General features: G+C 43.8%; 1 protein-coding gene across 2 annotated transcripts in view; it reads right to left on the bottom strand.

Moving 5' to 3' along the window:
* The window catches only part of SFMBT2 (Scm like with four mbt domains 2), a 196,867-nt gene extending 193,066 nt beyond the window's left edge, over positions 1 to 3,801 (bottom strand). The window contains exon 1 of one of the 2 annotated variants that reach the window (XM_081030161.1): positions 3,637 to 3,801. The gene's annotated coding sequence lies outside the window, so the exon portion shown is untranslated. Of the gene's footprint in view, positions 1 to 3,199; positions 3,397 to 3,636 lie in introns of those variants that run through there. The other variant, XM_081030160.1, reaches the window with a different exon arrangement.
* Positions 3,802 to 25,948: the final 22,147 nt, after the last annotated feature.

Genomic DNA, 25,948 nt, shown 5'->3' with positions numbered 1-25,948 from the left:
TCCGCACTACCGCGGCCACCCCCACCTCACCCCACCACACACACACACACACACACACACACACACACACACACACACAAATGCCATCAAGGGCAGGCGCCCCTGGGAGTGGCGATCGCACCGCACGGCCACCCTCCACGTCCCCAAGGCACCTCCCTCGGTTTTTTACGCATAAAGGTCCCCGGCCCCCCGGCCACTGGAGCGCCCCGAGTCCTCTTCCCCGCCCCCGGTTCCAGGGCGGAGGCCGGCCGAATTCTTCCCGCTTCTCCCCACAAGAAAGGGAAACTGGGGCCCTACGAGAATGCCGTGGAATGTTCTTTGGAATGGTTGTACATTCGCTTCCACCGCACAGCTCGGTGCAAAATCGCGGGTTTCGAGGCGTTGGAGGGAATTGTGCGCTTGTCAGCGGCGACGTCAGGAGAAGGAGGGGAGGGTTCCCGGCTGAAACTGCAGTTTACAAGCACAGAGCCATTTTAGGCAGGTTTCCACTTAAGCGAAGCCCACGGGAGAGCTGTCCCCTAGAGGACGCACGGGCAACGCAGGCTGGAAGCGCCGGGGACGCGCCGCGCGCCCAGCCCCAGGGGGCGGAAGGTGTCTCGGCCAGTTGTCGCCAATCGCTCAGACTCGCCGTCCAGGTGGGAGGGAAAATCTGCCGCGGGGTCTCCAATCCTAGTGACGCTTCCCCCCACACACACACCCACGGGACACCGCGAGGGACAGTACTCTCCGACAGCGCCACTCTTAAGTGATTAGAACGAAGTGACCCTATCGATTTCCCCTTTAAGGCCCCTGCAAATGCCCAGAGACCACGTTACTGGGTTAACTACAATCCTGGATAACACTATAATTTAAAACGTCTCGATGCACTTCGCAGATGTGCCATCAGCGCCACCGGCCCACAGGAGATCCCCTGGACCTGCTCTCGCCGGGCCCCAAAAACCACGCGCGGCGCCGCAAGTCCCCCGTCCTCCGGGTTCCTCTCGCTGGCACCGCCGCACTACCTCCGCTTGGCGGCTGCGTCCTGGCCACTGGCGACCCCTGTTGGGGACCCCTGTTCCTAGCTAAGCGAGCTCAGGTTTGCTTGCTTTCCCAGGGGCTCCCCTTATGGGCTCTGGGTTTGCCCCCAAACTGCATTCCCTGGCCCTCCGCGGCCCCAGGTGCCGGCCTTTCCCCGGCAAGTCGACGCCCACCAAAACCCCCAAAAGACAGCCCCGCCCGCCTGCTGGGAGAATGCCCCTATTGGACTGAGCCTTCTAGGAGCACCACAGGGGCCAAAGGACACTTTCTTCCGAGAACGCTGTCCCCATCCCCCACCTTCCCTAGAGCGCAACTCCAAAAGCTACTGCTCACCTGGACCCTACACGCTATTTGGCGGAGGTTCGCGAGCCCCCGCCTTTCTTCCCCTCCACTTTCACTCTCGCGACGCCCGGGCCCCTCACCTCCCACTCCACAGCGGTGCGAAGGACAGCAGGAGTCACCGCTAAGTGAAGAGCGCCCTATGCTTCACGCGCAAAACCCCACAGGCGTCTGCAGCCCGATTGCACCCAATATCCTGGACAATCAAGCCTTTTAATAAGCACCTCTTCGCTCCACCTACTCCGGGCTTTACCGCACATGATGAGAGAGAGAGAAAGAGAGAGAGAGAGAGAGAGAGAGAGAGAGAGAGAGAGAGAGAGAGAGAGAGAGAGAGAGAGAGACTCATAAAAAGCCGAAATAAATCATTCCCTCTGCCCTCATGTATTTTGTACCACGTGTCAGCAGTTTGTCACGTCAAATCAAGGCAGGGTCTGGTTCCAAGACGCACACACACATTCGGGGCGGATCTCTCTGGCACCCCCACCCAACTGCACACACACAGGTATGCACACCGATCCAAAGGCACACACAGCAGTTGTGCTTGGGTGCCCTAGTCCGGGCCAGCCCTCTTTCCCCTCTAGCATTGTACTGGAGAAGCAGACCCTAACTACGGAAAAAACTAGGACACCTCATTTCTTCTCCCTTTTCCCACTTAATTCGCTAAAGCAGCTCCTGGAGTAGCCAAAGAAAGTCAAAACTAAGGGATGGCAACTCCATTTGGATTTTTTCCCACTTCAAAACCTTTATTTTCAGTTTTTAAAAGCCACCTTAGCCCGCCATATTGAAACTGGCACGGTTTCCAAATACTCCTTCCCCGCAGTTGCAGCGCTTCCAAAAAACCACAAGTACGGATCCGGCTCTGATCGTACGTCCGGCCACCGAGAATCAACCACTTCCCACCCCCAAGAACCCCCCACCCTCGGTTTAATCCCCTCCCGCCGCCCTAGTTCAAAATCAATAAATATATCTAGCAGTTCCTACAGTTGTTTTTTTCTTTTTTTTTTTTTTTGGCGGATTTTACCATCACGCACACACACACACTAAAAAATAACTCCAAAGCCAGATCACATTAGTAATTTTGAAAGGAGGTCATAAAAGAGTAGACAACAGGAATGCCCCAAGTGATAGGATATTACTTTAAAGCAAAAAAAATAAAATAAAAATAACAAAAAGATCATCCAAGCCGGAGCACGCTCCGAAACTACGACTGACAATTTCATTTCGGCTGCACCGGGAAATGTTTCGCCGGGGGAGGGGAGGGGTTCGGAATACGATTGTTCACCCCCTAGATGGTTGGTCTCCATTCCTCACCCCACCGTCTTACCCACCCCTCCGCCCCAATACACACTCACACACACACACACACACACACACACACACACAAAATAGAAGAAAGACCCCAGCGAGGAGACACGGGAGCGCGGAGTAGCAAGGGCGGCTGCGTCGCTAAAAGGAGCGCAAATGACGAAGGTGGGCAGCGGGAGCAAACAGCTTGCACCCGGCGAGGAGGGCACTTTGCAACTGCGGACGGACTCCCGGAAGGCCGGGCTTCTCAAAGGCGAGGGACGAGGGGGAAAGGCACAGGGGAAGCAAAAATGACAACCCGGAGCGCGGAGAGGAGTTTGGGGCTCCGCTCAAGTGCTGTCGCCTTCTCCTCCTGCCTTTCTCTTTCGCTCCTCTCCCTCAGCACTTCCTCCTCAAGCCCCCCAACCCCGGCTTGCTCGAGCTTCCTTTTTTTCCTAAGCTGGAAAAAAGAAACTGACCGGCGCACTCAACCTGCGGGCCGGAGGTCCGCTGGCGGAGAGGGCTGGGCGCGGGAACGGCGGCCGGCGCGGCGTCCTACCTGGTGAAGTTCGTCCTCCCCTCGGCGTGGACCAAGGCCCCGGGTGCCTCCGGCGGGGACGCCGGCCTCGCTCGGAGGTTCTGCGGGGCTCCCGCCCGCTCTGCCTGGCTCACTCCCCGCCCGCCGCCTCCCTCGCGCGCCCGCTCCGGTCCTCCGACTCCCACTACAGCCTCATTCCAATATGGCATCCTCTCTGTGCGCATGCCCGGCACTCTTTTTTAAGATATTATTTTGTGTGTGTGCAGCGAACTCCTTCAACGACCTTTCCCAGCACTTGCAGAATGTCTTAAACCAATTAGCCTGGGGGACGTTCTCGAAGCCTTCCTCGGCCCCCGCGCCTGGACACACCACCCACACACACACTGGCACATTTCACGCTCACACGGCCCCCTCCCCGGCCCGCTCCCCTTCCTCCTTCCCTTGAGCTCCCTCCATACACAATCTGCAGAAAGTTCACATCACAGGCGTTTCCGCAAACCCATCCGCAGGGAAATCCGGGCAAACTCCGCATCCCACTGGACACTTTCTGTTTTCGTGGTTTGCAATCCCTCCGTGACCCGAAGGCACAAACTTGCGCTTTATCCGCCGATGGTTCGTTTGGAGCAGAAAGAGAAATTCAATGCTCCTAGCCACCTTTGCCCCGCCCACTGCGCCCCACCCTGCGCTCAAATTGAGCTTTTTCTGTGCAGATTGAAACGTTTCCTGGCCCCTTAGGGATGGCTGGAGGGGACTGCGGAGAGGTTTTTCCAAGGAAACGTGCCCCAAGGGGGAGGAAATTCGGTTGGGACTGCTCTGGAGAGATTGCTGCTGGGGTCTGCCAGGGCCCGGCGGGATGCTGGCGACAAGGGTCGCCACGACGTCTCCTGGGGCAATGACCCTGCCTGGGCACCTATCCTGGGCCGGCTCTTGTCGGGCGGGAAAAGAATCCTGCCCGAGAAAAGCGTGGCCCTCGGCGACCGCTGGAGTGAATCAGAGGCAGTGCTTCCCGGCGCCAGGCAGGGTGCCCAGCCGGCGCGTGCTGGTCCGCCGGCACTTTGCCTGGGGCGTGGGGGGAGAACCAAGAGGAGCTCCCCGGGCCTAAGGTGCAATGGATGGCCAGAGACTGAACGAAATGTCCCCAATGCAGAAAAGGTGGCGATGTCCGAGTGGGTAAGACCGAGAACTTCTGCAAGTGGGCTTCGCGGTACTTAGGAGCGAGATGCTAGTAAGAGGCTGGAATTTACTTCCCAGGGAACTCGAGAACCGACACGTTTCGACAGGGTTTTTGCTCTATTGCCACAGGGGGTAAAATTCCCCCAGAGTGTCCCAATTCTGTGTCCTCCTATTTCCTACGAACCCCTCTCACCGGAACCCTCCCCAGGTCCAGGGGGTCAGGAGGACCGCGCTGTCCAACCAAGCTCCACCCACTCTCCCGCACACGGCCACCCCAGCGCATCCTCCAGGGCCGAGGAGCTCCCTGCAAGTGAGGTCCCCGGAGGAGAGGTGAACGTTCCTAGGGCGGGGACAGCGCGGGGACCCGGGTACGGAGTTAGCCGAGCAGAGTCTGACCGCGGGCAGGACAGGCAGGAGTCCTGCCGTGTGTGTCCTTTCCCCGACGGCAGGGCCCCACCGGATCAAGAATTGCCACTGTAGGTACGTGCCCGGAAGCGCCCCTCGCCAAGCCACCACGTCTGGGGGTTCCCCGCACCGACAAGGTCAGCCGAGCTCGGAGGTCCTAGGTGGAAGCCCGCAGCCGTGAGACCCCGCGCACGTCCGGTCTGGGGAAATACCACGTGCTTACGTCTTGGAGAGCGCTTTGCGACTGCACACGTCTTCCTGGGTCCTGTCACATCGCCTTCTGAGGTGCCACCTTGAGACCCAGAGCAGTCAAGCGATTCACACAGTTCAAACTCCAGTCTGAGTCTGCATCCCCGAAAGCTTCCCCGTCTCTTCCTCTTGGGGACACCAAGCTGGTGTCTTTCACCCCAAGGTCACTGAAGGCAGACTCCTCAAACCATGTGACCCTCTCACCCGCACGCTCGAGCCTCCTCACTTCGAGCCCGGAGACCGCTCCAAATTGGATTCGCTGGACGCACTGCGGCTCGGAGGAATCCAAAACGTGGCTCCAGCCTCTCGGTGATTCTACCCCTGGGTCTCACACGTCCGAGTCACCTCTTCTCGCTCTGGACCCGAGGGAGGGAGGGGGCGGGGAACGGTCCCATCCCAAGCGGACTTACAGAGCTGGAGACCCAACTCACGCGCCCTTCCTTGCCCTCTCCCACTCACTAGCTGGTGCACGGCGGAAGCGCTGAGCACACCGCAGCGCGCGCCCTGAGTGCGAATCCCTCTTCCAGCCAGCAAGCCTCCAGGCCAGCTGCGGGGCGGTGACTTGCAGGGGGCCGCCGTCTGTGCCTCTGCCACGTGCGGTCCAGACCTGGCGGCCTCGCTGAGTCCCGCGGAGGGGGCAAATGATCGCTGCTCTAACTCCCTCCCATCCCCGATCCGGATGGACTTCTAGGCGGCTCCTATTCAGAGGGAGAACGCTTATTCCCTCTCCCCAGCAGTGAGACAGGAGCCATTGCGCTGTCTCCAGGCTTGTTTACCAGCTCTAAGTCATTATTATGCACAGCATGTTATTTCATCAAAATAAAAAAAATGCAAAAGAACACCTAATCCCTAACTCGATGACGGTGTATACACTACGTTGCAATTCCTCCAAAGTAATTGAGTTTCTATTATGTTTATGGTACTCAGACCCCTGCATAACTTTGTCCACGAATGCAGACAACACTGTGGAGTTGAATTTTTTTTGTACCTATTGCGATGCAGAAATAAAATCAAGAAGCCAGTGTACACAATGGTTGCATTGTTATCACAAAGAATCTCAAAGTGGTCTATGGTGAAACTTCTCCATGCTCGGGAGCCTTCTACTTTTGTATTACTTTTTCCATGTGACTTCTTAAAAGTTCCTTAGCTTTTTTTTTTTTTTTTTTTTTTTTTTTGCATTCTCCCTCCATCCTCCTTTATCCAACGACACTGGTGAGGCAAATGAAAATTGGTTAGAAGACTCCCTGAAGCGATTAGAGCGGCCCCTTCATCCCACTCCAATACCTTCCAACTTGCACTTTTATTTCAGAACCAGACACTTTAGGAATATGGGTATCCAGATGTAGAAACCACCCTAAATCAATTAAAGATGAAGAAGAAAAAAGATTCAACATTGTTAGCCAAGAAAAAAGCCCTAGTAAAAATTGTGAACGTTTTCAAAGTAAAGAAGGCATAATGTATTCCAACTCTGAGAAATTTAACCATGAAATCTCATGCTGACACAGGATTTCTCTATATATTGTAAACATGTACTAAAAATCTTGGCAAAAATAAGCCTTTGCTCACACCAATTGACTGTAACTGTTATTTCATACCCAAACTATGGTTAAACCATGAATTACATCACTTATAAAACACACCTACATATCTCAGCTGTGCCTTCAAAGGGACTTTGGAATTCTTGCATATGAATGAGGCTAAATTATATTAAATATTAAAATTATGTTTGTTAGTTGGAAAACATTTAGATGCTATTTCTATTTGCTTGATGAGACAGCACAAATTAGGAGTAAAAAAATAACTGTTGAAAAGTTTCTCTCACATTCTGTGTTCCCAAGTATTACTTCACAAAAATTAATGCAGAAGAGTCAAAACTTATGTGTATATTATTCATTTTATTTATGCTAAAAACATATGACTACTTAAATCTTGGTGCAATAATCTTCACATCAATAAAAATATTGATCAATTTGCTCATACTTATTCCACGTTTAAGTTATTTTTTTTCCCACTGAGAAAAGGAAATGCCCTAAAGATGATTGAAGCATTATGCTTTTTTCATATAGGAAGTTTCTATTGACATATTAGACATAACTTGCTTATCACAAAAGCAGAAAGGGGGGAAGCCCCCCTAAAATGACCAAATATTTGAAGAATGTGTGCAGTCTTCTTTTTACTAGAGGCTTAACATCTAAAGGTGTTGCCTCTTAGGCCATGTAAGATAGTGTTTTCTATCACCTTTGTGAAGTCACTAAGAGCGAAGTTTAAAGATTCTACCTTATATTTGCACTCTTTCCCCTAACCCCAGCACTTGGCTCATGTATTGGGAGTCAAATGACCTCATCATGGCTTCATCATTCATTTCCTGTGTGACCTGTGTAAGTCAAGTGACCTCTCTGAGCCATTCTTTTCTTCTGGGTAAAATGAGGGTATTGGACTAGATTTTCTGTAAGATCTTTCCAAATGCTACATGGTGCTTATCAATCTACCTCACCCCAAAGCCACAGACTGCTTTCTATAATATTCTAACGCATCTCCACCAATTTGAAACAGCAAGAGTGTAAACTCTAAGGTCACGAATAGGAAAAACATTGAAATAAACAGATCTGTAAGGGAAGGGCATAGGACCTTACCGCCCAACTGTCTTACCGCCCTGCAGTGAAGGTATTGTTCAAGTCATATTTCTGCCTCCACGGCTCTTGTGTTTTTGTATTTACTGTATGTGTTTTGGTTGCCCATAAAAGTGTCCGGGCTGAGGTGAGACTACCTATGAGAGTCATTCTGAGAAAAACATGAGAAACCATCTGGGGTAATCCAGGTCACTGTTTGAACAGCGAAAGGGTACAAAATGAGTAATGATGAGAAGTGGTCCACAAAGATACCACCTGTCAGAGTACTTTCTCACACGTTTCTAGAAATTTCAGAAACTCACTACTGCTTGTTGTATAATTTGAAGGAGTTGCAGGCGTCCTTGACAATAGGAGAAAAAAATAACAGTGCTCAGAGCCTATAAAAAATACACGATGTCTGGACTCTCTACGACTTTTCTTTAAAGAGCGAAGATGGGTTTTATGAAAGTGCCCATTTGGGCTGATGGCTTCTCTCTCCACATCGGAAGAAGAACAAGTCACACCAGCTTCTGAGGCTACTTGTAGAGTCAGTGCCTAATATCACTCGCATCACGCATGAGTCACATTTTATATGAAGCAGAATATTTCAGATCTTGCAGCCTCACTTCCAGCTCTTTTGAGAGGCAAGCAAGCTGAAGTCCAGGAGGTGAAATGACAGAGGTCTCAAGGATTGGCCTTTTATTCCTCCTCCACCCTATAGACAGGAAAAAGGGAAGGGAGGTTTTATTTAGTATTTATTTTGTGCCAGACACTCTTTTAGGTGTTTTTACAAAATCGCCTTTAATATGTTCTAGTCTCTAGTATGCGTAATTTCTCTTTTCAGTGGTTTTAAAATGTTTTAAACGTATGTCCCTTTCCATACAAAACTGGATCCAGATCCAGTGTCCCTAGAACATATAAAATGTCGCATTTTTTGTCATGGAGTTGGAGTTGTCTGGAATCATTTACATTCTCTATGACCAAGGGTACTTACTGACCCACACCCCCTCCCCACAAAAACAGCACAGGTCAGGGATGTGGTTTATGGCCCTGGAACAGTTTTCCCTCTGTACGTTAACTGGCCTGAATGAGATTGAATTTGGCACTTTGCGAAAGTGTAAAGAGTCCCTTTGGACTTATAATATAAAATAGACTAAACCAATAAAAACAGGCAGCCCAAATCCCACATCAAAAAGTGGGGTTTGTGTATAAGCAAGCGGACAATTTTGCTGCACACACACGCTGCCTTCATTAATACGCAACTATGATATATAGGAAAGAAATGTCGGTGCCTGGATGCTATACAATTAAGCTTTATTGTACCTTCAAAATCCCCAAAGCTTTTGTTTTCACTGTGTAAGTCGCTTTAGATGATCTTACTACAGAATAAATTATTATCATGATAATAGTTAATAGACTTAGAAAGACTTGATTTGCAGTGCCATCTACTGGAAACCATTGTTGACGTGCTTTCAGATTTTGCATATAGTTTTTTGTTTCTAATACAGAGAATGTTGGGAATACAGATACCAGCGTTAAGGAAATAATTAGGTCCTTATTTTATTTGATTATAGATAATTATTTGGAAGCTCTGGTTTTAAATCAACTGAAATATATTCATATCAAATCATTCATCCTTTGAATAACAGAATACATACGTGTTTCTTTGAAAAATTAAATCTCTTCCATCTCTTAAAACGGGTCATTACAACTAGATTGTTAATCGAGCACTATATTTTTCTTCTTCTTTTAAAGATTGATTTTTATACTCATAAATGCTTCTGAAATAGATAGTTGATGGATTCTTGGAGGTTTTCATTTTAATTTTATACCCTGTGTGGAAGGGACTCAAGAATTTTTCAAGGTTTCCCAAACCAATTTGTTGACAAGGCAAGTGCTTTAAAAATTAGCTATATTAGGTTGGTGCAAAAGTAATTGCGGTTTTTGCAACTATTTTTCACCTTTTAAACCGCAATTACTTTTGCATCAACCTAATAGATGAAAATTAACTAAGGATAAATAAACTCTGCTTACATTTATCCATTCAACAAATGTTTATTGAGGATTTCCTATGTGCCAGGCATTGTTCAAGGATCTGAAATATAGAGAACCAAACAGATAAACCTTTATATTCCATGGTACTTATTTTCGTCAAGGACAGCTCAACAACAAACACATGAAAATATAACGTCATGGGGAGGTTAGTACAATGGTAAAAAACAGCAGAGGAAGGTACAGAAAGTGACAATAAGAAGGTCAAGGGGGAATGACATTTTATGTGGGAGGCTCAGGGAAGCCCTCTCCTGTAAGGTGACATTTGGGTAATCTAGAATGAGGACAGCAGAGTACCCCAAACAGGGAACAATAAGTGCAAAGGCCCTGAGGTGGCCTGCGCTCCATTTCAAAGGAAAAATAAATTATGTAAAAGTTCAATGATATTTAACAGCTTAAGTATAAACTATGAACTTTGTAACATCTGAATTAAGCAAGGAGAACCAGTGCTCCCGGATGAGAAACCATCCCTCTCACTCACCATTTTCTCCTATTATCTTTATCCTTGCTCCATGATTCAACAGTTTCATCTTCCTGAAAATATGAATAAAACACTCCAAAACAAGGATGTGGCTAGCAACTGATTCGTGTGGTATTAAAAGTCTGGAAGTATATTCTCCTCTTGGGAAACAAAGCCCTCACATATACCAATGCTATATTACCTTTGTGAAATTCTGTCAGTCTCTAAACGGTCTAACACATTTTAACACCCAATTGGAAAAGCAGACCATGGCAACAACAACCTGTTCCTGGACAAAGTGTTTTAAATTTGCATGAGATGGTTCATCAAATAATATCATCAAATGATACTGCAGCCTCAAGTAATGGGAAAAGGTATTATAAGGAATGAAGAGACTTGGATTGAAATCCCAATGGTCTCCCTTAATAGATTCTTTCTAAGTCGGGGAATTTTTGAGTCTCAGATTTACCAGCTGTAAAATGGGCATAACAACTTCTGATCTCATAGGATTGAGAGGAGTTAGGGAGCTACAATATACCCAGTGGCTGGTGCAGAGCTTTGACGACTCAGGTGCTAAAAAAAATTTTTTTTCTTCGATCCTCATTTTTTGCTTAATAATAAACAGTTTTCTAGCCCAAACCATGAGTCAAAGGAAATCATAGAAACAGACACGTTGTGAGGTGATGCTATGACCCAAGTCATTGTTGAGCTATTGCCTGTTTGATTCCAGAAATTGTGGTAAGCACTATTTGTTTTCATATTTGCACTCTTGTTTCAAACGGCTTTGAGCTCTTAGAAAGAACAGAGGTACAAAGATTTAATGGATGGTGATATTTCTTGGGAATCTTTTGTTGGTGTGCCTTTAGCTACTAAAAAGAAAAAGAAAAGAAAAGAAAGGAAATCTGTAAAACCAGAAGAGTCTTCAACACGGAATGTCTCCATCTTTTTTCTCGGCTGTGGCATAAATCACAGTGTAAGAGCCAATGTTTTTTGGTTTAAAACAAATACCAGGTTTTTTGTCTCCATTCCACTTGTCAACTAAAAGAAAGCTTTTGACACATTTTTAGTCGTAAACAAATACACATCTAAAGAGCAGAACCTGAATTTGACACTTACCATGGTAATTTGTACACAGAATGAGCTCAGTAAATGTTTGGGGAACTTGTGCGGGTTTGGCTTTAACCTGAACGTAAACTGTGGAGAGATGGGTCTCCATTTCCCCTTCTGTAATGTATTATGCATACGTTTTGGGAAAGATGGAGAGTCATTCCATCTTTGTCACTATTTCAGCTTCTTAGAAGAAAAAGGACAACAAGAACTTTGGGTTTTGGAAAGCAAAGCTTGTTTACATCACATACGAGTGACTGACAATGCTCCAACAAAACCCAATCGTTTGCACTCTTGGCGTTTATTTACTTTGTGTTTCGTCTTTCTGGAACAGGAGACATTCTGCTGAGTAGAAGCCCCAGCAATAAGCTGCTGATACTTTTATAATTCGAAAGCTATTTTTTCTAAACTGAATGTTAGTAACAGAACAATGTGGGGATGCAGGGGACCTGCAGCGCGGACTGTACTTTTAAAAAACTATCGATAACATGACTCTCAAACTAGAGAACCCTAGAAGTGGGAGTAAAGACTCCAACATCTTTCGCATAGCCAACTCTGCCCAATCACTTGTCAGCTTCCAAGAATGTTGCAGATTTGCACCATGCATATCATTGGTGTTTGCCTTGAGCCTCAGTCCTGGGCTCCTGGGAGAGACTTGGGGCTGCACTGGCCACTTTATCTCAATGCAACCCTGACCCTGTTGCTTTGAAAAGCACCATGTCCACCTTGACTGGCGCTCTTAACAAGAGCACATAGTTCAGAGGCCTGGGCCTTTCTCTGCCCTAAAAATACCAAATAGATTTCTGTGTTTGCCCTAGAAGAGGCGATGAGAAGTAAACTTTCACAGATGTGTTTGTGTCTTTGGTGGTGGCGTTCTTTAGCTTTCATCTGCCATTCCGTGTAATGGTCCTAGGCTGGGAATTATAATGGTAAAAAGGTCATGTGCAGTGCTGATGGAGAGGAGAGGTGAACTTTACAGTTTATCATGGGAATAGACACAGTCATTTATTCACTGAGAAGGAAGGTATATCCTTAGACTACCAGTTTGGGGGTACAACCAGGGGACACATAAATGGCTCCAGCATTATTATGTGTATGCCCCTCAACTTTATTCCCTCTATTGCAAAAGTGTGAGTGTCTGGAGGTTAGGGATGGATGGAGGCTTTAACGGTTACTTTTATTACGTGTCAGCTTGACTGGGCCACGGTGCCCAGGCATTTTGTTAAACATTACTCTGAGTGTTTCTGTGAATGTGTGTTTTGGATGAGCTTGACATTTAAATCAGTGGATTATGAGTAAAGCAGATTATCCTCCAAAATGTGAATGAGCCTTCTCTAATCAGTTGATGGCCTTAGCAGAACAAAAGCCTGACCTCTCCCAAGCAAGGGGAAATTCTGCAGTGGACAGCCTTTAGACTTGAACCTGTGTCCTGGGTCTCCATTCTGCCTGCCCGCTCTGTAAGTCCTGGACTTACCAAACCTCTTTCTCTCCCATAAGACTGTACATTTTTTGAGGGCAGAATTGGTGTCATGCAATTTTTGTGTCCTCCACAGTGCTTACATATGATCAAATTAATTAATTAAAATATTTTAATTATACTATTTATAATTCACCAAGATTTTACAAGTTATAAAGCTTTATTCATACTAAGGATTATCATGACTGCTAAACAACAGTTGGTATACAGCAAGCAGGAAATGTGGATTTGCTTAAGAGAGAAATAAATGCATATGGTCTGAAATAAGATTTAACAGTTTAATCTTGATCAACAGTCTTGGCAAATACTTACATTGTTCTTACTCTGTGCCAAGTATACTTCTAAATACTTGACAGGTATTATGTCACTTAGTCTTCTTAACAGTCCTATGAAAAATGTCCTCTATTTCACAGCTAAGGCAAACAAGGCCCAGAAAGAATAAGTACTCGCCCAAGATGGTCACATGGGCTTCAGGGGTATCACTTATGTTAGTAAGCCAGTACTTTTCAACTAAGCCTCTTAAACTATTTTATAGTAGATAAATAGAAATCAACCCAACGCTTTAATAAGGCACTTAAACAGTGTTGTTTGCTGTTATGCTAAGGTAAATATCTGTTTCACTGAGGGAGCTGAGAACTCTGAATCTCACAGCCTCTTGCTCTCACGTGGAGACCACACTCTCTCACCTGAAAAGTATCTAAGAATTGCCTCATTTGCAGGTGAAGGTGACAGTCCAAGAAAGTGAAAGGAAACATAGGGAATATTTGTCGTTTAATGGGGTGTTAATTGAGTATTCAAAGAACATTGTAAGGTATCGAAGGGTAAGTAGCTGGACAGTGAGGTCATTGGGTCTTAAACATAGGGGAGTTGAATTTAGTCTTTTCCCAGCCTGTGGTTTTCATTAAAACTTGACTACATGCAGTATCGGAGAGAGTCTCCAAAGAGAAACTATAAACAATTAAAAGTAAAACCTATATCGGACCTTTTTCAGGGGGCTAAAAGAAGGCAAGACACTAAGAGTCGTAAATGTAACAGTCAATTCAAGCAACATGACAATGAAAACAGGAATCCTTGGGTCATCTAAAGAAATATCTTACAGAGATGAAAGGAAGCATGTGAATTATCATCACTACCCAACACACGGTCCTTGAGTCAGCATCACGGGCATCGCTTTGCAGCTGGTTAGAAGCGTAGCCACTTGGGCCCCACCCCAGAAACCTCCTGAACTCAAATCCACATTTTAACAAGACCTTCAGATGGTTCAAATGCACATTAAAGTTTAAGAAACTCTGATCTAGTTTAATCCCATTGTTTTACAGATGAAAAATGTGAGTGCTACAAAGCAGCCACTCATATGATTAAGGCTTGATATATATATTCCAGATTAAAATCCAAATAGGAAAATAGAAACGGACTACTACAAAATTGTTTTACACATTGAGTTGTAAACTGACCGCTACGCTTATTACAATTTTTAAGGTCATAATTGGGAGTTACAGGTGATGCTGAAATAACTTCAGTTTTTTGTAACCAGTTGAACTCATAAGCATCATACTTATGGAAATACAAACTCTTACCATTTTTTTGGCAAAGTGTATTTCCTCAGTGAGGGTGACTTTCCTAACATCAGTTGTTTTTCCTCCACAGTCCTTAGGTGCAACTGCAAAAAAATTTTTTTTAGAATGTCTTCTCTATGGTATAATTACTGCTATATTTAAAATGTAATCCTCCTCTAAAAATATAAATGTTAAATGCAACGTCTTAGCTGTACACTGTGATTACCCATCATTTCAATTTCTCAGTTGATTTTCAAACAGTATCAAAAATCAGCTAGGTATTTATTGGAATATTTTTCTCTTTTCCTTTTGAAGGAAAGAACCATTTATATTTTCATCCATGGGAGAGACAAAGCAATTATAGATTACTTAAACATGGTCTCAATTCTGACTTCTTGGGAGGAGTTAATGATTAGTTAGTATTTAGAAGCAGATTAAAAAATTGAAATAGTTTCCCTAATGCTTAGAGATGATAATAGGGCACATTCGTTGGTCTGAAAACAATGGTGGACATCTGTCTTAGTTCAGGGGCTATAACAAAAATGCCACAGACTGTGTGGCTTTAACATTTATTTCTCACAGTTTTGGGAGCTGGGAGTCTAAGATCAGGGTGCCAGCAGATCCAGTGTTTGATGGGGGCCCCTTCTGTGGTTTGCAGAAAGTCCCCTTTTCCTTGCTTCCTCACATGATCCAGAGAGAGTAGAGTGATAGCAAGCTAATCCCATTCATAGAGGTTCCTGCCTCGTTACCTAATCACCTCCCAAAGACCCCACCTCCTAATACCATCACTTTGGGGGATAGGGTTTCAACATGTGAATTTTGGGGGATCACAAACATTCAGTATATAACAACATCCAACTCTTTGTATAAGAGAATCTTGTTGGATTTGTGCATATCACATAATAGCATGTATCCATCTTTTCGCAACACATTTCCTTCTGTGCAAAAGATTCAACTGGGATGTTTTAACTCTTACTATGCCCCCAGCACTGTAGTGGGCACTCCCACTTACTTTATCATGCTGACTCTTTGGTCTGAGCTTACCTCTTAAATTGGCTATGAGTTTTTCACGTTTCTAAAATTGATTATCCTCATCTGGGAATTATTACAAAGAAACCTTGTTTTCCCCTCACTCAAGTGACTTATGGTTTGAGAAGTCCTAGTGTCCTGTGGCTGAAAAATGACCAGCACTACTGGGAAACAATGCAAGACCTGAGGCACTTCTAGGACCACCTGGTCACATGAGACCACAGTCTTCCGGGTAGCTCCCTCGGCAGGTGTCTGAGGTGGGCACCGTGATGGAAATTACCATCAGAGCTGGAATCATCATCCAGGGGCTAAACCCTCAAGGTCCTCTTCAGAAAGAAACCTTTACCTTCAGTTACTTGCACCTTGACAAAATGAAACACGTTATTTCCCAATACTTGGCGAGAGTTTGATGCTTCCTGCACCCAATGGAATGGGTACTGATAAAAAATGCCGAGCCTTTTTGCCAGTGAGAATTTACAAGCACAAACGGAAGTGAAGGGACAGAAATTCCACTTAAACGGAAGTTAAGGAGACAGCAATATGCAGAATGTTCCTCTTATGGCCCTTTACCCTTCTCCTCCCAAACTAAAGGCAGGGAGGCAAGAAGAAAAAGAGTGATGGAGAAAAGAATGCAACATGGATTCCTCAACTGGCTCTTCAGGTCTATAGGGAAGGATGGAAAGGGTTATCTGACTCAATAACGGAGCATCAGTTATGGTGTATACAAGAGGCATCAGAAGCTGAAGTAAACAGGAGTCATGAAAAGGTTTGCGGGAATTACCAGAAGCCTTACCTTTAGTTGTGATTGAAAAGATTTCATTTTATTCATTCTTCTGGATCATATTTGATTTATCGTTTTACAATACGAGTCTCAGTAGTCTCGGTGATGACAGGGGGCCTAATTCCTCAAAGGCTTCATCAAACTCCTTTTTGAATATATCTTTCATCGCTGTTATTATCATACGTCTGGTGATGTATGTCTTTCTGAAGATAATTATAATCCCTCTGGTAATTTTTTTTTATTCTTCAATAACTTGCACAGTGTTTGAAATCCACAGTCTTTGCTCTTTTATCTCATAAGGCATAAGATTTTCCCTCATGAAGAGTTCTTTCATAAAGAGATCTTAAAGTTCTTTACAGTCGTTAATTAATTCTCTACCAGGACGTTATTCTCCTTGTTTTTGCATCCTTGGGAAACTGAGGCAGAAAGGGAAGTGATGTACTGAAGTCATGTAAAAACTTGACACTAGAGCTTGAATTATTACCCTGCAGATAAAGTCTCGGTGTTCTCTCCAGAAGGAAATTGTGTTGTGAACTTAAGATAAATAACAATGATCAAAAAAGCAAATCATGCAGTAGAAGAGACCTGCATCATTTCATCTCACTGACATAGAAACCTGAAAACTTATTCTTAATGAAGATTTAGCCGCTAAGACTTAGCGTGAAACTCATATTACAAGATTTTATTACCATACACATATATACACACAGCAGGGCTTTTAGTACCCTACTACGAAGTGTTATTTGAAATCATTAAAACTAAACTGCACCTGTCAAAATAAATCAACCAATACATTTAATGATTCTGAATCCATGACCCTCTATCTTTTCTAGACGCTCATTAATTCCTAATATTCTTTCCCATCATTAGTGTTCAATTTCCAAGTACTCCTGTCCTATAAATATAGTGTATTAAAATGCAATTGGATTTTTAATGCACGATTCTGTCTGTGGATTCATCTGGGTTGAGCTTTGTCACACAGTATGCGCTTACAGTGCAGCTATGTGGTTTTTCCTCCTATAAAATGTTTTTACAGCTTTACGCTTAAAAGCCAATCCAGCTGACAAATCTTGGCTGTTGCCTTTCCGTACGTCTGTTTGATTTAACGTGTTTCTGCTTAACAATGGAGCTTCCTGATGCTGTCAAAATAAGTGAGGTACAAATGCCTGGCTAGAAATGACTGTTTTTAAAAAGAGAGATTAAGTAAACAAGCCATTCCTGCTGGTAAAATAATTGATTATGTTGCTGACTATGTAATATTATGTTTAGCCAGAACTCCCAAGGGACATTTTATGACATTAGCATAAACAAAGAGTGAACCGAAGAACTGGAGGCAGCAGGACTCCGAGAAGGCAGCAGAGCAAGAGACTGCAGAGGTTTGTTTCTGAAGAGAACAAATGCTTTCGTTGTTGAGGTAACCAACAGATTGCATGAAAACACACACAGGCTTGAGTGTTCCAAGCTTCCCCATGCCACATTAAAAAAGGGACCTAAGTGTTTTATAAATAACTCGACCAGTTCTCTAATGAAGAATGCAATTAAGAAAATGATTTGGTTAATACAGTTGAAAATCCTGAATTTAGGAATTTGGCTGGTTTTAGTCTTTACTTTGCTTCAGAAGAGACCAGTTTTATTTCCACATTCTGGTTACACGCAGGAAAAATCTATTAACCTATTTTCCATGGCCTCTTTCAGCAGGAGTGTCAGAAAGAGAAATTGACCCATTCTCTAAGGCTCCCTTGCTGAGTTAGGCATAAAATACACCGAGCTAGCCACTACATGGTATTACACTTATACCTGCGTGATCTGAGATGATTCTGTAATTTTCTGAGCATGGGTTTTCATTCAGGCATTAGGACACATTTATTTCTCCCGCTATGTTGGATTTGGAAAGAAGGAAAGGAGAAAGCAAACACGTGTTAAAAATCTATGTCTTCCTTTGCTATTTGTGAAAGCTAGAAGTTTCCACAAGCTTTCTTTTCTTGAATTTTCCCACTTACCATGTGATGTAGTTATTATCTGCATTTGTACGTAGAAGAAAGCAGGACTGAGTGAGGTCTTATAATTCACTCAAGGCCACACAGTTAGTAAAAGGCATTGCCAGGTGAACTTGAGCTTCCTTGGTGGAAAAGCCCTAGGTCATTTCTGAGCTTCCGTGCCCACACACTTCTTTCCTCAGCACCTGTGTGGGAAGGAGGTAGGAGAGAAGGCTGAATAATGGCGTGCCCAACAACAGCCAGACCAGCCTGCACTGGGCCAGCGGTCCTCTGCCCCCGTCATACTATTCCCTCCACATTCTGTTCAGATTGTTGTCTGATATGTACTGGCAGCACTACATCCACCCCAATTCCTCCCATTTTCAGGGGGGAAGAGCTAGCTGAATAAAAGTATCAAGAGACTTGTCTCTATTTAAGGGCCTAGGTTGATTAACTTGACAATAGAAATGAGGGTTTAAGGGTTGGGATGATGATAATAATGGATAAAGATATTGATTCTAATTGTTTTGTTTTTCAGATAACCAACTTTTAGCTTTTTAATGCAAGGATAAATGAAAGTCAAACATTTTTTCCCTAGTCTTTATTGCTCGTATATTGTGATCCATTATATATTTGCCAATAGAAGCATTTTCTCCCTTAAACTATAACTTATCATAACTACCTCCATGAGTGGGATCATATCCATATAAGCTACTTTCTCCACACCCATCGTGGCCCCAAGCATATACGAAGAGTTGATGTGATAGAAACCCCGGTCCAGAATTATCATGGAGGATTCAACCAGTATATCTTGTTTTCTGTATTCTGTAGGGTAGAGTTATAACAGCATGAATTTTGGAATCAGAGAGACTTGTATTTATATGTCAATTAAGTAATTAGTCAAATACATAAATTCAAAATTCAAACTCTGGCTCCAAAATTAACTATGCTGCCTTGAGCTTCATTTAAAAAACAAAACAATCAAATATGTGGCGATGGAAGGAGAACTGACTCTGGGTGGTGAACACACAATGGGATTTATAAATGATGTAATACAGAATTGTACACCTGAAATCTATGTAATTTTACTAACAATTGTCACCCCAATAAATTAAAAACAAAACAAAACAAAACAAACAAACAAACAAAAACCAAAAAACCCTCCTCTGTACTTCTGTTCCTCATCTATAAAACAGGGAGAGTATTTTCCACCTTATCAAGTTGTGAAGGTGTCATCCAGGTCATGATTTCAAGGCTGAGAAAGAACAAGCACAGTGGGACCTGCAGGACAGTTCCTCGCTAAGAGAGGTAGATTGGGCTGGAGTGTGGGAGATGAGAAGGGAGGCAGGTAAATTCAGGAGCAGAATTTCAGATGAGGGAAGGGTGAGGTGGACAATCTGAGAAGAGCCAAATGTGTAGCTGGGAAAACAACAACGTATAGCACATTCATATGGGCTACACATGCTTCAGTAGATGAGCTAGTAGATGTAACTAGAGAAACAAGGAAAGAATGGGATACAGTATTGCTGGGACCGGCACAGTGTTTCTAAAGGATTGTCAGCAGACTCTAGGTGGTTGGGAGAATTAAATGAGATAATGTGAAGGAACCTGACCTGCGGCTTTATAGTAGATTTCCAATTCTTCCTTCTATTTTTGTCTTCCCTTCACGTAACCATGAAATAGAATCAACTGCCCCTAAGACTGCTAAAAATCCATCTGACCCAACAGTAGTGTTTTCAAACGATGAGTCATTAAGTCAGCAATATTTCTAAAGGGGGCTACTCTAAATCCAAACATCCAAGTCCCTTCTATTCCAAATGAGTTGATGTTCATTTGTGCACATTTTGAATTTTTTAAGCAATCTCATCCATAATGATTTATTCAAGGAAAAAAATCAAAGTTCAGTTAACTTTTTTGACTCAGGGAGTGTAAATGATTTTAAATCCCGACCACATTTTCTGAAGCTCATCTTACATCACAAACAAACAGAATTAAGTTGTACGGTTGAAGTTGACACAAACAGTATTTTTTGCCCTATTTTTAACTTAATGCAATCATTCATATCAATGTCATATGATGTTGGACAACTAAATTCCCGAACTCATCCTAGAAAAGGTACTACGTACCTCATTGCTGAATATCACTACAGTCACCTTCGAAGTCCTCCCCTTGGGAAGCTATGCACTGACACCAGCGCCTAGTCCACCCTTCAAAGCAATGTTGGAACTCTTTTTCTGGAATGGCCATCAGAGCTGTCGTCATATTACTCTTGATGTCCTGAATGTCATCAAATGTCTTCCTTTCAACATTTCCTTTATCTTCGGGTAAAGAAAGAAGTCATTGGGGACCAGATCAGGTGATTAGGGAGGGTGTTCCAATACAGTTATTTGTTTACTGGCTAAAAACTCCCTCACAGACGGTGCCCTGTGAGCTGGTGCATTGTTGTGATGCAAGAGCCATGAATTGTTGGTGAAAAGTTCAGGTCATCTAACTTTGTCATGCAGCCTTTTCAGCACTTCCAAATAGTAAACTTGGTTAACTGTCCAGTTGGTATAAATGTATAATGAATAATCCCTCTAATGTCAAAAAAGGTTTGCAACATTTGTGCAACAAGTTTGCGAACTTAATTGTCAGACCTCATACAATAGGCCTTCTGCCATTGATTTATTCCTGTCTTCCTCTAGCACTGAAAACTACTCAAGATCACAGAGTTTTCCTCTTAGAAGGTAGCATCATGTTTCCTTTATTTAATCACCAATAAATGGTTCTCATGTGGATGAATCTCTTCTGTTGCTCTAGGCAAAGGGAAACCTATGGGGCAGCTCTACTGTGTCACTGCAAAGGGCTTCAGAACGCCTGTAGGTGGCCCCAAGAGAAGCCTAAGACAGGAAAGGTGGGAAATGACCAGCTATTCATGACATGAACTCCGTTCTTTCCAAACCCAATGCACACATCTAAGGCATTAGAGATGGACAACTCTGGGTCCCAAGGCCATTCTGAAACATACCAGCAACTTACTTCACTTAGCTAGTTTTCTCATTTGTGACAGAGAGATAATAATGATAATTGTATAGAATTTTATAAGGATTAATTAAGACAGCACATAAAAGTGTCCGTCACATAACAGTCACCTTAAAACTAGTGAGTGCAGACATAACAGCTAATATTTATGAAGCATTTAATATACTCCAGGCACAGCAGTAAGTACTTTACGGGTACTATCCTTTCTGTTCCTCTTAACAACCCTAAGAACTTGGTATTATTGCACTCATTTTATTGATGAGGAGACGGAAGTGTAGAGCTTACATGTCTTGTTCCGGGTCCCACAGATGGTAAGTGGTAAACAGAGGCTGCAAATTCCAGTTTGCATAAGTCCACTCCATTTTAGTTACCTATATCAGAAGTAAACCCATGGGAAACATGAGACTTATAAATGGTTTGGAGCTTCACAGAGAAAGCTGCCATATGATTATTATTAATAAAGCAGTAAATATTTTTATATATGAGCAAAGTGACATTAATGTGACTTATGAAAGCCATTGGGGTTTATCAGAATCTATTTTTCTGGAACCTATTAATTCCAATTTTAGTAAGCTCTAAGTATTAAAATAAGGTCATGTGGGTACAGTGGACTCCATCCAGAAAGGCAGAGGTGGCTTAGAGAGCAGGTAATAAACCTGGGGCAAATGCCAGGACACAGTTGGGGCTGTAATCTCTATTTGGATTTATTAACCATTGGATTATTTGGATTATTAACCCATTGACTATCATCCAAAACCATGTAATACTTGCATGCAACATGAGAATTCAATCTCCGACTAGCTTTTGAGACGTTATTGTCAAGTTGTTTCTAGAGAAATTATACTTAATTATAAGAGTAATGTGATGGGTGTTTTTTGGTGTATTTTTTAAAGGAAAAACCATCCAAGCTAACTGAATGCAGCCTGTTACTATTGCAAACCAAGAGGGAGACATCATAGCAAATAGAAAAGGGAAAACTTTCTATGAAAAATGTGACGTTTAATGAGATGAAAGTGGAATGAATGTGATAAAAGGCAGCCCAAGCTAAGGGACTGGGAAAGAGAGTGTTTCTTTTTTCTGGGTGTTTGAAGGCGTTAAGTAGTATTATCATTAATTGTGTTCCTGTAATGTACTGGCTACTGGGGCCTGATGTCCACTCTAGGCAGCATCTCGCTCTAGAGTAATTGAAAGATAATAAGAGGAAAATGAGTAATGAATCCTTTTTATTGTGCACCATAAATGGCCTCCATTGAGGCAGTCTGTGTTTAGACTGGTAATAAAAATGAGTGATGAAGGCAGGCGTTTAACATGGGAATTGATTCAAGCAAGGAACATATTTTCTATTTAAAAAGAAAAAAAAAAGAAACTCACAAATAATTTAGGTTATGGAGAAATTCCTTGCTTGGAAACTTTCTGCAACTACCATCGAGTTTTTATAAGCCTTGGCAAGGTGTGTGTGTGTGTATGTGTTTTACTTTTTGTGGCTTGAAACATTGGCAAGCACTATACGAGTAGCTGGGGAATACAGGACTTTGTTAATATGTCAGTATGTAGAGCTTTGCCTCTCCATTGGATAAACACAGGAGCTTTAGGAAGAATGACATTCATAAAACATGTGGCACTTTTTAGGTATCAAGTACACTGCTAATGTGGGTATCTGTTATTCAGATATTCACACTGTAGCCTTCTGCGGACCCTGAAATCATGAATCCAAAAATTTGTCAGCTCTTCCTTCTTGTTTGCACTCCCCCAAAAGAAAATAAGTCTGATCCACTATGCTCTTACCATCGTGGTGTATGTAAGTACTGGTATCTGAACATTGGAATATCTCATTTTTGGAGAACTTATGTGTTTGGCACCCGGAACACAATCCTTACAGTTGCCCAGCAAGGTGGAGACATCTATGCTCATTTGGGGAATCAGAAAATTAAAGCTCAGTGAAGTGCAATGACTTGCCCACTAACAGGTGACAGAGCCTGGACTTTCAAGCCCAGCGGGATGGACCCAGCGGCCCGTGTTCTTCCCACGGGGCTGCACTGCCTGTCAGAGCGGTGTGCTGCCCGACCTAGGATAGCACATGGCGGTTGCCTAAGTCAAAACACCCACAGGAACAGTCAAGAATCGCTCCTAGACACACGAGCTGTGCCACTATCTAAGCAACAGCTGGAAGTGGAGATGACTATACTTACATGGGCGCACCATGCTGGGTCTTCTTTACCTTTTGAGGTATGCAGACCTTCGCTCTCTCCTCAAAAGCAAGGTCCCAGGCTTTTGCAGGGGAAAAGCACCCCCAGCAATTATAGAGGAAACTGTGACTAGAAAGACAAGGGAGAATTAGTGGATGAAATTAGGATGGAGACTGGGAACAGGCAACTGTAGGGTCCCTTCGTCCAGGCCCTGTGCTGTGACGCTGTCCCTCAGGGTTCCCTGTGTCACTTACAAAGCTTTCAGGCCATCGAGACAAGCTGCATTTCCCCATTGGTCTCTATCACAGAAAATCTGGGGTGACGGCATGGAAGAAAACTGGCTCTCCTGCCATTCCCATGCTGCTCCCACCTTCAGACCATGTACGCCGTCCCCCCAGACCACTTGTGCTTCTGGGATACTTACCAACACAAAGAGACAGACAGGATTGCTGTAGGATGGTCCATTCAAGGTTGGGGACCAGAAGGAGTAGCTCATTACACCTAGTAGTAAAAAAAAAAAATGAATTTCCCCTTAAAAGTAACAATGGAAACAAAACAAAAAGGAAAAACCTCACTGTTTCACGTATCTGAGCACTTTAGTGTGGTAGAACCCAAAGGATCCTCAAGTCAGGCAAACATCTATAAACCAAGTATGGCTCCCTTGTATTCTGAAAATGCCACTTTCTCCAGGAATCCCTGTAACGTGTAAATTATTACTATGCCATAAACTAGAAATCAAACTGTCCACCACACCCAAGCAGTAAGCCTGCAAGGAGATTGATCGAGAAGAATTACAGTGGGACTTTAAGAAGCAGCGGTGTGACACACAAACACTTGACCTGGCCCCGGCTGGCTAACTAACAGTCAAAAGGATAGCCTGGGGACACCGCTTTCCATTGGTACTAAGTATAGTTGGTGCCACATATGTGGGGACCGCCCCACATTGGAGCTGGTTGAATCCGTGCCTGGCTTCAAGTGAGTTTTGTATTACCATCCAGTTTTGCTCACCAGTCTCCATGCCCAGGTACTGACAGGAGCTCCATTTACTCAGCTCTCTCAAAGAAACATATACGAAGTTCGGACCATTAAGTTCGCGAACTCATCGTAGAAAAAGTGCTACATGCCTCTTTGCTGAATATCACTACGGTCACCTTCCCCCCTTGGGAAGCTGTGCACTGACGCCAGCACCTAGTCCACCCTTCAAAGCAATTTTGGAACTCTTTTTCCAGAATGGCTATCAGAGCTATTGTCGTATTACCTTTGATATCCTGAATGTCATCAATATTTCCTTCATCTTTAGATAAAGAAAGAAGTCACCGGGGGCCAGATCAGGTGAGTAGGGAGGGTGTTCCAATACAGTTATTTGTTTACTGGCTAAAAACTCCCTCATAGACAGTGCCGTGTGAGCTGGCGCATTGTCGTATTGCAAAGGCCACGAATTGTGGGCGAAAAGTTCAGGTCATCTAACTTTTTCATGCAGCCTTTTCAGCACTTCCAAATAGTAAACTTTTGCCCAGTTGGTACAAATTCATAATGAATAATCCCTCTGATATCAAAAAAGGTTTGCAACATCGTTGCAACAAGTTCATGAACTGAATTGTGGGACCTGATATTTGGTTTTGCACACACGTGTTTTGCTTCCCTCTGCGGTGTTCTTCCCAGGGAAACTTTACAGTCTGCAGCCCTGGGGGCCGCACCTGGACTTAGGAGGTGATGAAGGAGAGGTTGTGGGGAGCTGGAAGGTGACAGCTGAGGGTAGCCAGTGATGGGGAGCCCAGCCTGAGAGTCAAAACTTGTCCTGGGAAATTCAACAAGTCAAAACAGTGTGGATCAGACTGAGCAGGAGTTCAGTGCCTCTGTGCACCACAGGGGAAATATTTGGGGCCGAACTGTGTACTCTCACAGTAAAGCGTAAATCACGCCGTGTAGACAGACAGTGACTCTGCTGTGCGGCCATCCACACCCCGGGAGCGTTCCACGGCTTCTCCGTCCATCATTTATTTTCCCTACGAAGCCTAAGGGAGAATTCAGTATTAAAATAGCCTGTTCAAAAAACAAGTCAAATGACTTCTAAGTAAGATGAATGAAATTATTTGCAACTATACCAGCAACTGAAAAATATAACTTGGGCAGAATCCCCCAACTATTTGCAAATTCAGCAATCTATAGACTCGGTCCAGCTTGCAACCCTTCAGCTGGTCCTCCCCCATGGTTGTAAAAAGAAGAGGGAGGAAACTGGAGTCCACAATTTGAGGACCTCTCTGTCCCAGAAAAAGGATCATTTAAAAATATATATTTTATAAGTGATTACACAGCTCTGTTACCTAGAATGTAAAATTGTTTCATTCCTATCCTTACTCTTTAAATGTTATACTCATAACTTGCACTGGATCTCTCTTTTTATGCTCCTTGAATTCTTACTTTTATTGTGTCTCCTTGTTCTGTTTCTCAATAAAACATTTCATAACATTGGAGTGGGTTATGGAGGAACTCATGTTATAACAAGAGCCAGCATTTCCTTGCAATTCCATGTCCATTTTTAAGTAGGCAGGAGCAAGTGGCAGAAGCCATGTTTTAGACTCTGGACTGTAAAGCAGTGGTCTCCAAAATTTCTTATTGCATCATATTTCTACTTGTAAAAAAGTAAGTAAAAAATAATTGAACCTAAACACTTTATTAAAATGCAAAA

This window comes from Rhinolophus hipposideros (assembly GCF_964194185.1).
Source record: "Rhinolophus hipposideros genome assembly, chromosome: 1".
NCBI classification, from domain to species: Eukaryota; Metazoa; Chordata; class Mammalia; order Chiroptera; family Rhinolophidae; genus Rhinolophus; species Rhinolophus hipposideros.
This window is presented reverse-complemented; position numbering and strand designations above follow the sequence as displayed.